The following is a 14815-nucleotide window of genomic DNA, read 5'->3' as shown; positions in this document are numbered from 1 at the left end:
CAGAAGAAGAGAGCACTGTATAGGGCGGTAGTCTTTTCCACGTTGACGTCTGGTTTACTTTCACAACTGTCCTTATTACTCCAGTCCTCATAATAGCTTTAAAAAGGGAGCAAAGACAGTCAGGACATTACTCATGCACAGAACATTGTCTAAAACCTTCTGCTCAAACTAAAAGGTAACATCTGCCTTCAGTGCTGCAAAGTGTTGGGTGGCAGCAACAGTATCTGTATATGGCATAAGTCACGCACGGTTGCCGTAGAAAAATAACCTCTTCCTTTTTGCATCCAGTAATTCAATGTACATAATGAAAATGTAATCCTCTAAAAATAAAAGAGAAGGGGTGAAAAAAAAGTGTAGCTGCTGTGCAGACGTGTTATGCAGCAACTCGTGCCTTGTTGTAAGGTGTTGCGGTAGGAATAGCAGAGCTCAGTTCGATGACGGACACCTGAGACATCCACTTTAATTAATGCTGAACACACCTCGGGGGCACCAGGAAGAGAAAATCACCTTTTCAAATAATGATTTCAATTACATTATTGAGAGATAAGGTAAAACGCTGAAAGAAACGCTGAAATGCTATAGGCTATGTACAATTGATAGCTCAAACCTTTCAGTGAGTCGTTCAAATATATGATTTGATGTGTCTGCTTTGCTGTGAGTGAAGTGAAGCAGTGCAACAGAAAGTAAGTAACAGAAACCTACCACATGCATACTTTGTGCGCTGTACTGAAGTCTAGTTTCTGTTTATTTCAGGTAAGGTGGGTGCAACTTTAATTAACTGACCTTCGGTTCTTGCATATGAGGTCTAATTTAAAACCATTAGTTATTCAGCACAAATTTAGTAATCAGCGAGCTGGATTTCCCTATTATCATACTTCTTCACCATTATGTTAATCTTCATTCTTCCTAATGTTTTGCTTAACCTTCAGTGGGCAGAATCTGCCTTATTGGAGCTCAGGACAACAACAGCAGCCTAATATTATCACAAAAGCGTCATTAATCCACATCTGAAAGAGTTCATTCTTCACACAGTTTGAGGAAATGCTAAGAAATAAATGTTTTGAGCTACAGGGCATAGATTTTTCCTCATTTTACTCCCGCCAGAGAGCCAAATGCATTGATGTTATTGCTTAACTACAGTGTGTTTGATCTGACCCCATTATTGGTCTCAGGAAATTTAGCTGAAAGCTACAGTTAGGACTAGGAGCAGAATAATTTAAATAAAAAAAAGACTAACATCAACAATTATGTAGCTTGGACTACTTTTTAATAAGCGGTTTGGGTAGTAAAGGTATTTTTACAGTGTGAGACAAATGTACTGAGTGAATGTTTACCTGCTTTATCATTGCATTCATTTTTTGTCAGAGAATCCTGCATTAATTTGAATATTTTAACATTACAGGTCCAAACTTGAAGCACTTAGAAGGACTTGAATAACCACAAAATTTAAAAAGACAACAGAGCTTCTTCCAGCTGCTCCCTTATTCATAAGGGGTCACCACAGCAGGTGGCTCCACATGTTTTTGATTTGACAGATTTTTACATCCGAAGGGATTTATGTCTCCTCCCAGGATGGAATCTTTTGCTTGTTAGGCGAATGTGTAAACCACTACACTATGGAGGCACTAAATATTAAAAGAAAATGCAGGTGCTAATTAGCATTCAGGAAATGATCGAGGAGGATAGCAACTGTGCAATACTGAAGGTGTTCATTATTGACTGCATCATTTCTTGTACAGTGAAAATGTGTTTACATTCAGGTCTGCCAGTAAAAAAAACCAATGTAATCAACAACACCTAGAGTTATTTCTGGATAAGATGTGCTTTAGACACAGACTCAGTAATTTGCTTCTGTGCTGACTGTCAGTGTAGTCTTTTTCAATGTAAAGACTTTTTACCATAAGTGATCCATAGCGCACATTCACTATTGCAGCCATGATGACGAAGGTGTCCTCCCCAGGTTATTTTGGAACAAAACCCAACCAAAGATCACATTATGTACAAGCCTAATATCCCGTTTCAATAGAATATGCATCCATTTTCAGAAATGAAATATCTTTTAAATTATGTTTTTGCGGACCTGCCTGTTGGAGTTAAAGGAAATGTTAGCACTGAATGAGAGTTCTCTCTGCGTGAGTGTATAGCCTTTAACAAATGTCATCTTTATGTGGTACACTACATAAAAAGGCAGGAAAAAGAGAGTTCATTTTATGAAAAAGTTCATTTTACGATAGCAAATTCATGCACGTTTGCAGACAATGGCCCCATGGGTTTTTTTCTTTCTCTCTTTTTTTTTTAGTCTTTTATAAAAATGGATTCCTTGGAAACTGCTGTCTAGGTTATTCAACCCACCATTAGATTAACAAATTTGATTCCTGGGGGATGACTTCAGGTGGTCTGAGGAACCTGCAAAAGTGGGAAAAGTAAAAGAAAGCTGAACCTGTAGTTGAGGGCACGCTGGCTGTAAACATTAATATCTGAGAGAAATATTGAAATGCTGGCACAGCAGGTCTGGAGTTCTCCTGATGTAGCTTGTAATTAAACTTTTAGAAGTATTTCATGTCCACTTCACTTTGTAGTGACAGATGTCCAGGCGTCCTGGTGAGCATCTGCTCCTTAAAGTGATGTGTCTTTTTCTTTTTTTGTTGCTTGATTTAGACATCATCATGGTAATTTACAACCGGACAGAAGCTCTCAAGTAAGAGAATACCACATGATTTTTATATACCAACTAGATAAACATTTGAAAGTGTTCTCAGGGAATGTTTAAGCTAAGCATGATCGCTGTTCTTTAGCTGGGTGAAGCAAACAATTTCAACACAGTGGGAGTCACAGTTTTGATCAGCTTTTCATCAGCCTCCAGCTGCAGAACCACAAACTGTGACACACACTTGTAATTATCAATTATATATGCTCGCATTCAAACTGTTTCCTAGGATTTGAATAGTCGATCTATCTATCTATCTATCTATCTATCTATCTATCTATCTATCTATCTATCTATCTATCTATCTATCTATCTATCTAATAATATACTTCTGGTATTATATATTTAATATACAAATGAATACTCGCAGAAAAGATACGCTCTATTTTTAGAAACGGGCTCATGACAACAGGCCTCTAAATCAACGAAATACGTCCACGGTTTGTCTATGACCTCTAGAATGACACATAAGCAGTTTGTTTTATCTGATATCTCTTTTGGCAAGACAATGTCATTTCACTTGACTTTCTTAAGAGGACACAGCATGTCTCTCACTCTCTTTTTGCTTTTATACAAATAAACACATTAGCTATAAAATGTTCAAATATGGGATTCCTTAGGGGAAATTCCTCATCAGGGACATTTCCAGATTTCTTTTAATAGGGTTATAATGAGAGGGACAAGAACAGGATGACATCAAAGTGTTTTGTCAGAAAATTTAATAAGAAATAAGTGTAAAAAAAAATGATGTAAAATGTAAATGATCTAAAATGATGTCAGGCTCATGTGTTTTGTCCTCTCAAAGATAGGATTAATAAATGAAAATAAATGCTGCACATGAGTTGCACATAACTGACACTGTGTTGGATATTTGTTTTACAAAGTCGAATTTCTTTTCTTAAAAAAGCTTGTTTATATGTTCACTATGTAGAATGGCACTTGATGTTGATGGCTTTTTAATGACTTCCTGGGTAGCTTGATCTATAATAATGTAATTTATCTAATTTGTTAAAGTACAAAGTACTGGTACTGGTCATTTTTCTTATACAGACGAGGCCTTATTTCTGTACCATCATTTAATTCCAGAGGTTTTTAAGTCATTTTTTTTGCCCTTGTTGACTTGTAAAAGCCTATATGGCAATTTTATTTCACCATTCATTAACCGCACATAGAAGACATCATTTAAATATGTTAACATTTTCTTTAACTAAACAGTATTATTAAAGTTCTTCATGACTGGGCCAAGTGTCCCCTTTTTTGGAAATCAAAATATGGTCACCCTAACATTACATATATACTCTAGTAAACTACTCGAGTAAATCTAAAGTTACATTCATTCTGCTCTGTGCTGTCAATGACTGGTGTTGGGCACAGCAAAATTAACAGTACTTTAGTCCAGTGGAATGGGTGGGGGTCAGCAACAAAGCCAGTCATATTTGGGGTGGGGGGCAACCAAGTACTAGCTAGCAAGCTGGCTAACATACTAAGCTACACAGCAGCAGGAACAGGCCTTCAATAAATTCATGTCAGCTCAAATTAGAATGTCTCTTGGCCCCAAGATAACATATCTGGGCGTAATTGTCATAAATGATCTGTATTTGTGTATAATATTAGAATTTTAGCTGTTTATATTGCTGACCTCTCAGCTACCCGTAGGCTCTTAGGTATCCCGAGACTCCACTTCAAGAATCCTTTTTTAGATGCATTGTTTGGTGCAGAGAGACACATAGCTGTTTAGCGCTGCTTCCAGTCTGTATGCTAAACTAAACAGACTGCTGGCTGTTTCTCTTCAGTGGGGATTACAGCACGTTTGGTAGCAGCTTAGCTTTGGAAGCAACATGCTGTTCTCATGTTTCACCTTGCAGAGCAGGTGTCTTCTGGTACCACCTTCTCCTGACATTAATTAACCATGGTGAGACACATAAGAGAAAATGAGAAGGTCATTTTTGATGTTTAGCATACAGATATAAACTTCAGGGCACACATTACTAGCTCCAGGTGCTAGCCAGTAACCACTAATGAGGTCATCTCAACCTTTTCTTACTAGTCTAAAGGCCATGGCAAACTTAAAAACACTGAACTTTGCACAATAATAAGGTAGCAAGGAGGGGGTAGGAACTCCCACACAGTGCATCAGTGATTCATAAAGTGAAAATTTTCATCCTGCAAAAGACCCTTCTTATTTTCAGGAACGTCATTTTTGAGTCATACGAAGTAGCTGGAGAGAGACATTCTTCCAGACATCAATTATTAACCAAAGCTTATATCACAACCTCATAGATCAAAACGGAAAGCTTGTACGATACTAGAGGGCATCTCATATATTTAGTGCTGCCACAGAAACACAAACCTAAAACAAAAAGGTTAGGCGTTTGAAAATTTGACATGAGCTCACGAGTCTTTGTAATTTCCCTGACAGGTACATGATATGGCAGAGGAAGACTGTAGGGTATGTGAGTCTATCTTTGTACTTCTCTATCAGAAGCAGAGGATTTTGCACCACCACAGAATAGGATTCCTGTAAAAAAAAATATGAATATTTTATGACATTGCTACCAGGCTATGATTTCTAGCATAAGAGTAGATTTGCATTCTAAACTGCCTGTTGTGCAAAAAAATCCTACCTTGGATATGTCTTAATGTACCTGGAAGTCCAAAAAACATGTGATGTGGTGTTTTCTGCTGTTTCCCCTGAGGTTAAAAACTACAAGGCAGGTAAAAACATTTACTCAAGGTTAAAAGCCCACAATTCCCGGTCTCATTAGAGTCATGCTTATTACTGGGAAGGCTAGATTTCAGCTCATGTCCTGTTTTATTATGCTGCTAGTAGTGATGATAAAGGCTTTTCCCTGCTTGCTTCTAATCATGACAAGACACCGTTGGTACAGCACTTTTTATTGCATATTTCCAGCAAACAAAAAAATCCTTTTCTAGCTCTTTTTTTCAAAGCACCGAGTGAGCTTATCAGATATTTCTAGAAGCTTCCCATTGGAAGTCTCAGAGTCAAGGTAGTGGTACTGCTCTGCTTCAGGCACTGTTGCGAAACAAAGACATTAGAGGTGAAATGAATAATGTAGAGTCATTTCTCCGTAAGAAGTCTGGACACTTGCCCCAAGGGGCGCTGCGTCATTCTCTGCCCCTGTAACCTATATTAGTTGGAGTCAGTTTTAAAAGCCCATCGGGGAGCAGAACTTTCCTATACAACAGGCTTGCAATGTTGAAACATATTATTCATTTTTGTCCTTGCGCTCTGATTTATAAATGTGACACAGTGTTGTTTCATTGAATCATTTAAATTTTATTGTTAGAAATTTGTTATTTGAATTTTTTTTTATAGATTTTGGTTGCTGTCCCAGTTACACAAAGTGCTCTGCAACAAAATCTGGGGAAGCAAGGCTCTGTGTATTCCTATGTGTTAGAAAGTCTAGACAAAAATAGCCTAGCTGTTTCTGCATTCCTTAGCCTACTCCATCCTGATCCAAAGAACCTGTCACTCTCCACCTTGTGACACAAACTAAATGGAACCACCTCAGGTACTGGATGCTGATTTGCATTTTGTATCAAGTTCCTTGGTCCAGTGCCAGCAGAAGCAGAAAAAGCTCAGCTCGCCAGATATGGAGGCCCTGATTGAAACTGTAGGCAGAGTCGAGCCTCTCTCTGTATGCTCTCTATATAGAGAGCTCATTAGTTGGAGAGACCTGTGTGCATTGTTCCAAGTCTGCAGAGTCAGCTAGAGAGCCACTCATCACTCCACACAGTCCAGACTCCTGCACATCTGGTCTGGCAGCTTCAGGGTGACCTGCATGCACTCACGAAAATACACACATGCACACGTAAATGTTGGCATAAAAATAAGCACAAACATACAGCAGCGCACAAAGTACCCTGATACCCGAAAGCACATAATCTCCTGGCTGATCATGCATTCATTGTGGAGACGGGAGTCTCAGGATGAAGCGCATTGAAATGCGAAAGATTACACACATTCTCCACTCAGTCACACACACACACAGGACTCACACAAAAGCACTGTCCTGTTTTGCCTGTGATTTACTGGCCATTTTACACCTAGCTGAGGTGGCCACCTCCAGCACTGACCCTGCACTGCAGCTCAGGGACACAGGTATAGCATTTTGCAGCACTTCCTCAAGAATTCCCCAAGCACAGAAGGCAGCTGAGCTGTCAATCTCCACTTATGAAGGTTTAATTTATCAGCTTGAAGGTCTAAAATGCACAGCTCCTTTCATATAACTCAGTCCCTTTACTCCTATTCCCAGTTCTCCAAGGTACAATGGAGTGGTCTGCACTGCAGCATAGTTTACCACGCTCTAACTGCATCGCTGTGTACTTACATCTAAAATCTTTTGGCATCAAAAATCTGTAGGAGGATGACAGCATGATAAAGGTGATGCTCATAAATGGCATCAGAAGAAAGAGTAAGTGAAATAAATTGATTCTATTGTGAACATGCCAGTGTGCATTCTGTTGACAGACTTTTTTTTATCTGACTACATCGTTTCCAAGACTCAATGAAATCTGAGTGGAGGAAGAAGTTGACTGAAGGGAAAAAAAAAACAGTACAATATTACAAAGGGCCATATATCGATTCTCTTTATCAGCATAAAAGAAGTATACTTACTGGACTCAAGACCACTATTTCAAAAGACAAAATTAATCAATGGAGTTCATTGTAGCTTCTTTGAGATAATGGCACTCACAGAGACCTGTCATTTAAGATTAAAGGCACCAATAGAAATCGATACTTTTGAGTCTTTTTGTTTCCGATGCCACTGGTAAGATGCGATAGCAGATAGTGGCTCACAGAGTCGCCAAGAAAGAACAATGAGTTCAGTTTCATGAGTCAGAGTTGAGAAAAATTTGCTTCTATTATCCAACTTACCACCAGCCCTCTGTAGGATACTGTCACGTTTCCCTCTATTTTCTTGGAGATTTGGGAAACATAAATGATGGAATACAGCAAAACAACAGGATATTCTGATCACAGCTTCGTCTGCACAATGTGAGAACAACAAGTGTCTTTAGAAAACCAACAATATCTTAGCGTACGTATAGCCAACTCCACTTTACAACACTAAACAATAAACAGTGGTAAAATCTGCAAAGCTTATCAGTAATGAATTATAGAACAACCAATGAGAACTTATTAAAGGAGTTAGAGTAGAATCTTGTCTCTCTCAAAGCAGACATGGAGCCAAATCTTAATATCTCTCACTGCTACTTTACGTAGGATGGCCTAAGCCTTCTGTCTTAATGCTATCTCAGGTCAGATATTTTAAGTTTTAACTTTAATGCCAGTGATATAAAATGTTTGACATTTAAAAATAAGCCTCTTTGCTGAGAATCAGACGAGACTAATTCCATCTTCATATCTCTGTGTTAGCACAAATTGAACTTCCAGAAATGATGTACCCATCTGCACCTCTAATGTTATAGCTTGAGTTTTAAATCCATGAAAAACCATCTTGTTTTTCTAGATTTTGCTTTTGTGCGTTTTCTGATAGGATTAGTCAAACCGTTGGCTTTACTGTACGCACAGATTCACACACTCTGAGACCAGCTAGTAACCCTGTTGTCAACTACAGGGGTTTAGTGCAAAGCGAGATTTTCTGAACAGTTGGCGAGTGGTTACCGGAGGTGAAATGGGTTGCAAAGTTGGTACTGCACTGAAAACCTCCTGACTGCTTTGGTCACAAGCAGATTGCAGGAGTCATCTGTTGTTTGCATGTAAGATTAATTGCCTTTTATTTCCCCTTTGGGTATAAATAAAGTCTTTCTGATCTGATTTGAGATGTCAACCTGCCTGCAAACACCTATTGAAACGTGAAAAGTGGAAGTCAAACAAGAAACTGATACCGTTGGCCTTCAAAATAAAAGTTGCATATTTTGAAGTGCGTTGGCTGTAAGACACTCTCTGGATCGAATGACATAAATTTAGTCATCAGTCAGCGCAAGAGTCTGTAGAGATGTCTGCCTGCTTTTTGTGACCGCGTACACTTATCCACAGAGACAATGTACATTACAATGCACCACATGCGAATGTGCCCCAGGCAGCTGACTTCAAGCAGACTTCAAATAAGTGTAGCAGGATGACTGCTCGGCCATGCGTCTCCAGCTGTCCGTAATGGAGAAATATCTCTGTTTCTGGTTTGTCAGGTTTCCAGTCAATACTTGCTCAGCCAGTGATTGCAGCTGGCGAGTGATTGCAGACAACTTGGCATCTTCCACTTAAACTACAGGTGAATGCAGCAATCTGCTAGAGAGCAGCACAGTCTAAAAGAGATTTTTGTGCAGCACCCTCTTCGTAGCAGCCATCAATCACTCATGAAGTGGTGGGGGAATACACATTTTCACCTAGCAACCACATGTTGCCAAGTGTTTGCAAACTGATTTATATTTCCTTGTATTTTAAGGTGTTCCAGTCATAGAAGGTATGTAAACAAACGACATTGCCTCCGAGTCTGAAAGAGTGAAGTTTCTTAATCATTCTGCTAATACCCAGCAGGGGGCAGCTGCTCTGGTTGCTTAAAAACTGATTGAACTGAAGCCTATGCCAAAACAAGCTTGCTGCTCACTTAGTCTAACCTTAGTAAACACTTTCCTGTTGGTTTTATATTTGAAATTGAAGGCTTCGGGGTTGTTTAATAAAGCAAACTGTTCTTTTTATTAGGATATGGTTTCATGTAGTGTGACTGTGATTCACAACTTGCTCTTTTGTGTTTTTAGGGCAGAACAAGAAAAATCTGTAAAAGAAGGAACAAAAACAGGGTGGTAATAGCTAAAGGCTTCAAAAAGGCATATATAAGCCAATGCATAACATCACAATGGCTACATCCATCTTTCCTATATAGTCTACAGCAGTAGCATCATTTATTTCCCAAGAATCTCGATGAAAATGAAGACATACAGCTACTTCTGACAGACGCTCTCTCAGTGTGAAAAAAATTAGTTATGAGGTGAGGAAAAATGAGGTGGCTAGAGCTTCTGTTTTGCTTGAGAGATAACTATGAGGAGCATAGTTCTAGTGAAGAGACTCCATAATGCAAGTTTGCAAGCTTTGTAAAAACGAATTTATTCCATTTTTCACCCACACGTTGCTCATTGTATCCTGCCAGATAAAAAATAGAGCCTTCCAGGAAACATCAGCACATATCTCACATTTCTTTTCTGAGTTTTCACATTGCAAACTTCCTTCCTGCTTTTCGCTAAGCTGTTCAGGTCTCCCACAAGCTAACAATAGGCAGGTGTGACTCGCGACTGGTCTACATTATCTGGCAGCAGACAGCAATTTCAGGAGGGATGCTTAAGCAGCTTGGACAGATGTGCTGTATGGATTAGACCACCTTTGATCCGAGCGTGTCCAATCAATCATCATGATACTTTGCTTTATATAGTCTTCTGAATTATTATAAAGCTTAATATTATCTTTGTTAGACACTCACAGTGACTTCAGTTAAGCTGTAACAACTGTAAATTGTATTCCCTGGCTGTCACAACACCTCTTCAGAAACGTGCTAATTGGGAAGACTCAGCTTATTCTCAGTACTCAAAGAAAAAGAAAAAAGAAAGATAAAGAAACGGAAAGTGTGAGACTCTTGACGTCCCATGCTCGGCTGTCATAGCGCAGCGTACCGCTGCTCCTCTGAGATTTGCCTCTGTGAAAAGCACACACAAAGGCTTGCAAACTCCTCAGTCGAGTTTTATCGTAGGTGTGAGGGAAGAGACAGTAATCAGGGCCATCAGAAGTGCATTCGCGAAGCTCGTGTAGGTTCACATTAATTTGTTTGAGCAGTTTTAGTGTGACGTCAATGGAGTATTTTTGGAAGCCTCAGTTTTGGCTGTTAGGGTGATAACACCGATGCTTTATTTAACTCCATGACTTCATCATTATTTGTTGTGAAAAGACTGAAATAAGAAACATGTCACAAATGAGGTACAAGCATCTCACATGGGAGACTATCAGAGTTCAGTGGCTGCTCAGAACATTTTTGATGTGACAGCATTGGAAATATTGCTGGCATCAAAGCTCCAAATTTTGGGGCAAACTCTTCCTAATGATGAATTCCAGCATTATGTTTTCATAATTCTCTTCAGCTCCATACAGCATTTGCGGACAGTGGGGGGGGGGGGGGAGCACATGTGATTTTAAAAAGGAGTGCATCTCCTCATAACAAATACATAAACATGCATCTGTTTCAATTTACTCCCTAATTCCAGGAGCTCTAATCTGATCTTTAATCCAGTTGCAGGTCCTTGGAGACCTGTTAGCAGCAGGGTTTTATAAAAGAAAGTACTGCAGAGTGTGACTTTGAAGTAGCCATTTGCCCCTGCAGTGGAAACACTACTATTTTTTTCCCTTTTGCTGGAAACGTACGTTGTTAGGGGGGAGGAAAAGTTACCATTTCATAACTTAGTTTGTATCTAATAAAGCAAGAATGAAAACCAAAAGAAAAGCCAGACCGATATGGTTGCTGGAGAACTGCCAGTCTTTCTCATATGTTTTATGAATGGGGTTAGAAGGTCTGGAAGGGGATATACCCTCAGAATGCACCAAGAAATATCCCCATTTTTGGACACGGAGCGAATGTTTTAAAACTTTTAATGCGAAATGAAATAATTAAAGACAACATGTCTGAACTCTCCACGCTGAAAGGAGCTGAAACTTTTATGAGCGCCATCCAGTTTTTTTGAAGCCTGACGTAGGAAGCTGAGCCTTCTCTGTGGCACACTTTTCAGACTTTATGAATAAAATATGACATTCACATGGGTGTGCTTAAGCAACAAAAAGAAACACTCTCTGGGTTGTTCTACAATGATTTCAAGAAGATCTTTTGTGAGGGAGGTGGGGGGGCGGTGAGAGGCACAAACAAACCCACTGTCACTTTCAAAGTATGTAGCCTTTTGATGATCAAAGCATCTGCAAGCATATTATCCTCATGTAAAGAAATGAGTAAAAAGTGAAGATTTCTATGGTTCTTGTGCTTTTGCATATTGGAGCCAGAGCAGTGGTTTAGGAAGACTTGATTCACTTGTTAGATTCAAGGCATGTGGTGGTTTTAAGCACATGAATTATGCTCATAGATACTTCAGTCATAGCGGTCTTCGGACATTATAATAATTGCATGACTAGCTTGAGGCTAACTGAGTGCTGCTGAAGGACCAGTTTTTGTAAACTATGATTAAGATTAAATCCTGCCATCACAATCAAAGTTGGCATGGTAAAAAACTAAATGATAAACATCAGCACCACTGTGCCTAACAACAGCCTCACAGATCCATTAGCTCTTACGCATTATTCAAATGAAGGGACAATAGGTGCACCCTGCTGAAACTGCTTGTCGGATAGTACCTCCCCTTTCCCTCCCTCTCTTTTTGAGACTTTCAGAAAGTGGCGATCCAACATTCAGACCCGCTTCACGCAGTGATTAGTCAGCCGTGCAGAGGTGGAAAAAGAGCCAGGGTTTGATCGCTATTCTCATCCGGAGACACAATTACTTCTGTCACTTTTTATGTGAACAACGGAGTCTGATGCGATCAATCGGACCAGGAGAGAGTGTGTATGAGAGGATCTATTTAACCAATATCACATCTGCACTGCATCAGCTGTTTTTTTCCACTCCTTCTTTTAAACAGGCACCAGTTAAACATCATCTCACAGAAGCCACTACTGCACCAGGCCTTAGTCTTGTTATGGACACATGACTGTTAAACATGATTGATTGAAAACCATCATTTTCGCTAACCTCAACTGAAGTACTTTTGTTGCATAAACCCACATGCAAGCCGTGTGCTGTGTTTGTGATCTGCTTTATCAGCCCGCATGGCCACCACCCTGAGAGGAAGCTTTAACTCTGTTGGAAAATCTGTTGTGTGTAAACATGATTCAAATGCAGCGTGAACCGTTCTTAAAAACATGTTTAACCAAACAAAGTGGTTATAGGTATAAATTTAATCCTAGGAACCCTGCTTTTACAGACTTTTAGACTATGCTGAGTCCATGTAACATATGATTGACTCCACATAAGTTCACTGTTGAGGGCGTTATCGTACATACCTGCACTGACCTTTTCCCCCCCCCACCTTTTCCCCCAGTAGAGCTGTGTGGTGTTTGAGTACCACTGGGGATCCTGCAGAATATCTGTCAATTTTTGATTGCCTCTGAGGAGCAGGGAGGAGACGTGCCTCGTTAAAAATGAATGTATCAGAGTAGAAAAATCGATGGTTACAACAATGGAATATATTTAGTGGAGACCCCACCATGACATCAGGGACATCTCAGTCTGCAATGATATGATGAACTCATTAAAATGATTGAAGCTGGTCTTCAAAGAGCTACCTTTCAAATCCCTGATCAGCAGGCTAACATGAATCAGAGCCAAGATACTGAAGTCATGACCTTAATTCTTTCATTTAACAGTGTTCTTCTTTGATAACGGCAATGCTGAGCAGCAGCACCCGATATGGCACCCAACCCTTGGTTATATTTCATGAACCTAAAGGACTTTAATTTAATCTGTTACATTAATTATGGTGAATTATAGGTTAACAAATGTACCGTCTGGTTCTTGTAGGGTCTTTTTTCTTTTTCACTTTTCCTTTTTCTGGAGAGCTCCAAGCACGGAATGGTAAGGTGGAAGGCAAGCAGAGAGGCGAGGTAAATATAAAGTTTAATTCATTTCTGCAGCACCTTTAGTCAATAAAAAAGAAAGAGACACACTGCACACAGTGATGCACACAATGTCAATGAAAGTCCAGCCGGTACAAGCAGGGTTTCAAATGTCGATTAAAAAGTATTTACCCCGCTGACCAGCCCAATATCAATCGGAAAGCTTGCTCAAGGTCTGAAACTTTCCCTTCTTTAAACCTGAACTTTAACCGCCTGTAGTATTTCTCATATCACACAAAATGAGGAAAAGAATCCAAGCAAGTGTTAAGTGGTTTGCAGGTATGGATATTAGCAAATGTAAGCAAAGTTCATTTGTGTGGCACCTTTTGCTACAACCCAAGTGACATTTTGTTTTTAAAAAGAGGAAAACAGGGCTGAAAGCAGCAGCAAAAGAAAAGTAATTTGAAAATGGAGAGTTGGAGTGAGGCTCAGGCTTTCTGGAAGTTTATCCCAGTCTCAGAAATGTGGTTCACAGAAACTAAACTCAGCTTCTCCATGTTTTCTTTTCACTCTGGGAACTGTCAGCAGGCCTGGGAGGTCTGGATGGTGCATAAAATATCAGCAGACCCGAAACTTATTTTGGCCCTAAACCATTTAGTGCTTTACAAAACCAGTAGCACTGTTTGAAAAATCAATTCACAGGAAGTCAGTACAAAGGAGCGAGAAGTGGAGTTAGAGTAAGTATTGCACTTGTCTTTTAAGACTCCAGCAGCAGCGTTTTGAACAAGCTGCAGCTGTGTGATCGACTTGTTTTTGAAAGACCTGTGGCAAAGCTATCCGACTTACAGCTTGTAGTTTTTGTTGAATGCACTTGTACACCGAGCATCCCTAATTTGATAGTAGAATAAGCAGCAGATTTGTAGACACTCTCTTAAGTATAACAGTATAGCTGACAAATATCCACGACACACAGCAGTGCATACAGCCGGCACAGAATTTCATTACAAGCTGAAATGATGGAAAACAATTTTAAAAGTGTATTTTCTTCAAATACAATACCTGAAACACCGACACGCACAAAAAGACTGGTAATGTGCCGCAGGGCAGATAGGTATTGCTAAAAGATGATTGAGCTTTGTGTGATAATGCACCTCAAACATCTATTCACAGTTGATTTAAATAGATTCTCTGTGTTTTGGGGGGGAAAAGTACCTCATGATATATTTTGCCACAGTAAAAATAACCTCATGTCCACTTCTTTATATTGTTTGAAAAGGCAGTTCATTCACCTCAGCAGCTGCTTTGTGAATAATGAAAATCTCCAGAATATTGATATTGAATGGTTTCGCACTAGGTTTAACAAACCTTTCAAAAGTTGGGGGGAAAAAAAATCAAATTAAGCATGTTCTATATTTTCCACTCGAGTGTGAATACTGCGTAGCCAGAGATGAATTGTATCTGCGAATCTGAACTGTCAGTTAAGC

The sequence above is a fragment of the Oreochromis niloticus genome, linkage group LG13 (genome assembly GCF_001858045.2).
Source record: "Oreochromis niloticus isolate F11D_XX linkage group LG13, O_niloticus_UMD_NMBU, whole genome shotgun sequence".
Classification (NCBI taxonomy): Eukaryota; Metazoa; Chordata; class Actinopteri; order Cichliformes; family Cichlidae; genus Oreochromis; species Oreochromis niloticus.
This window is presented reverse-complemented; position numbering follows the sequence as displayed.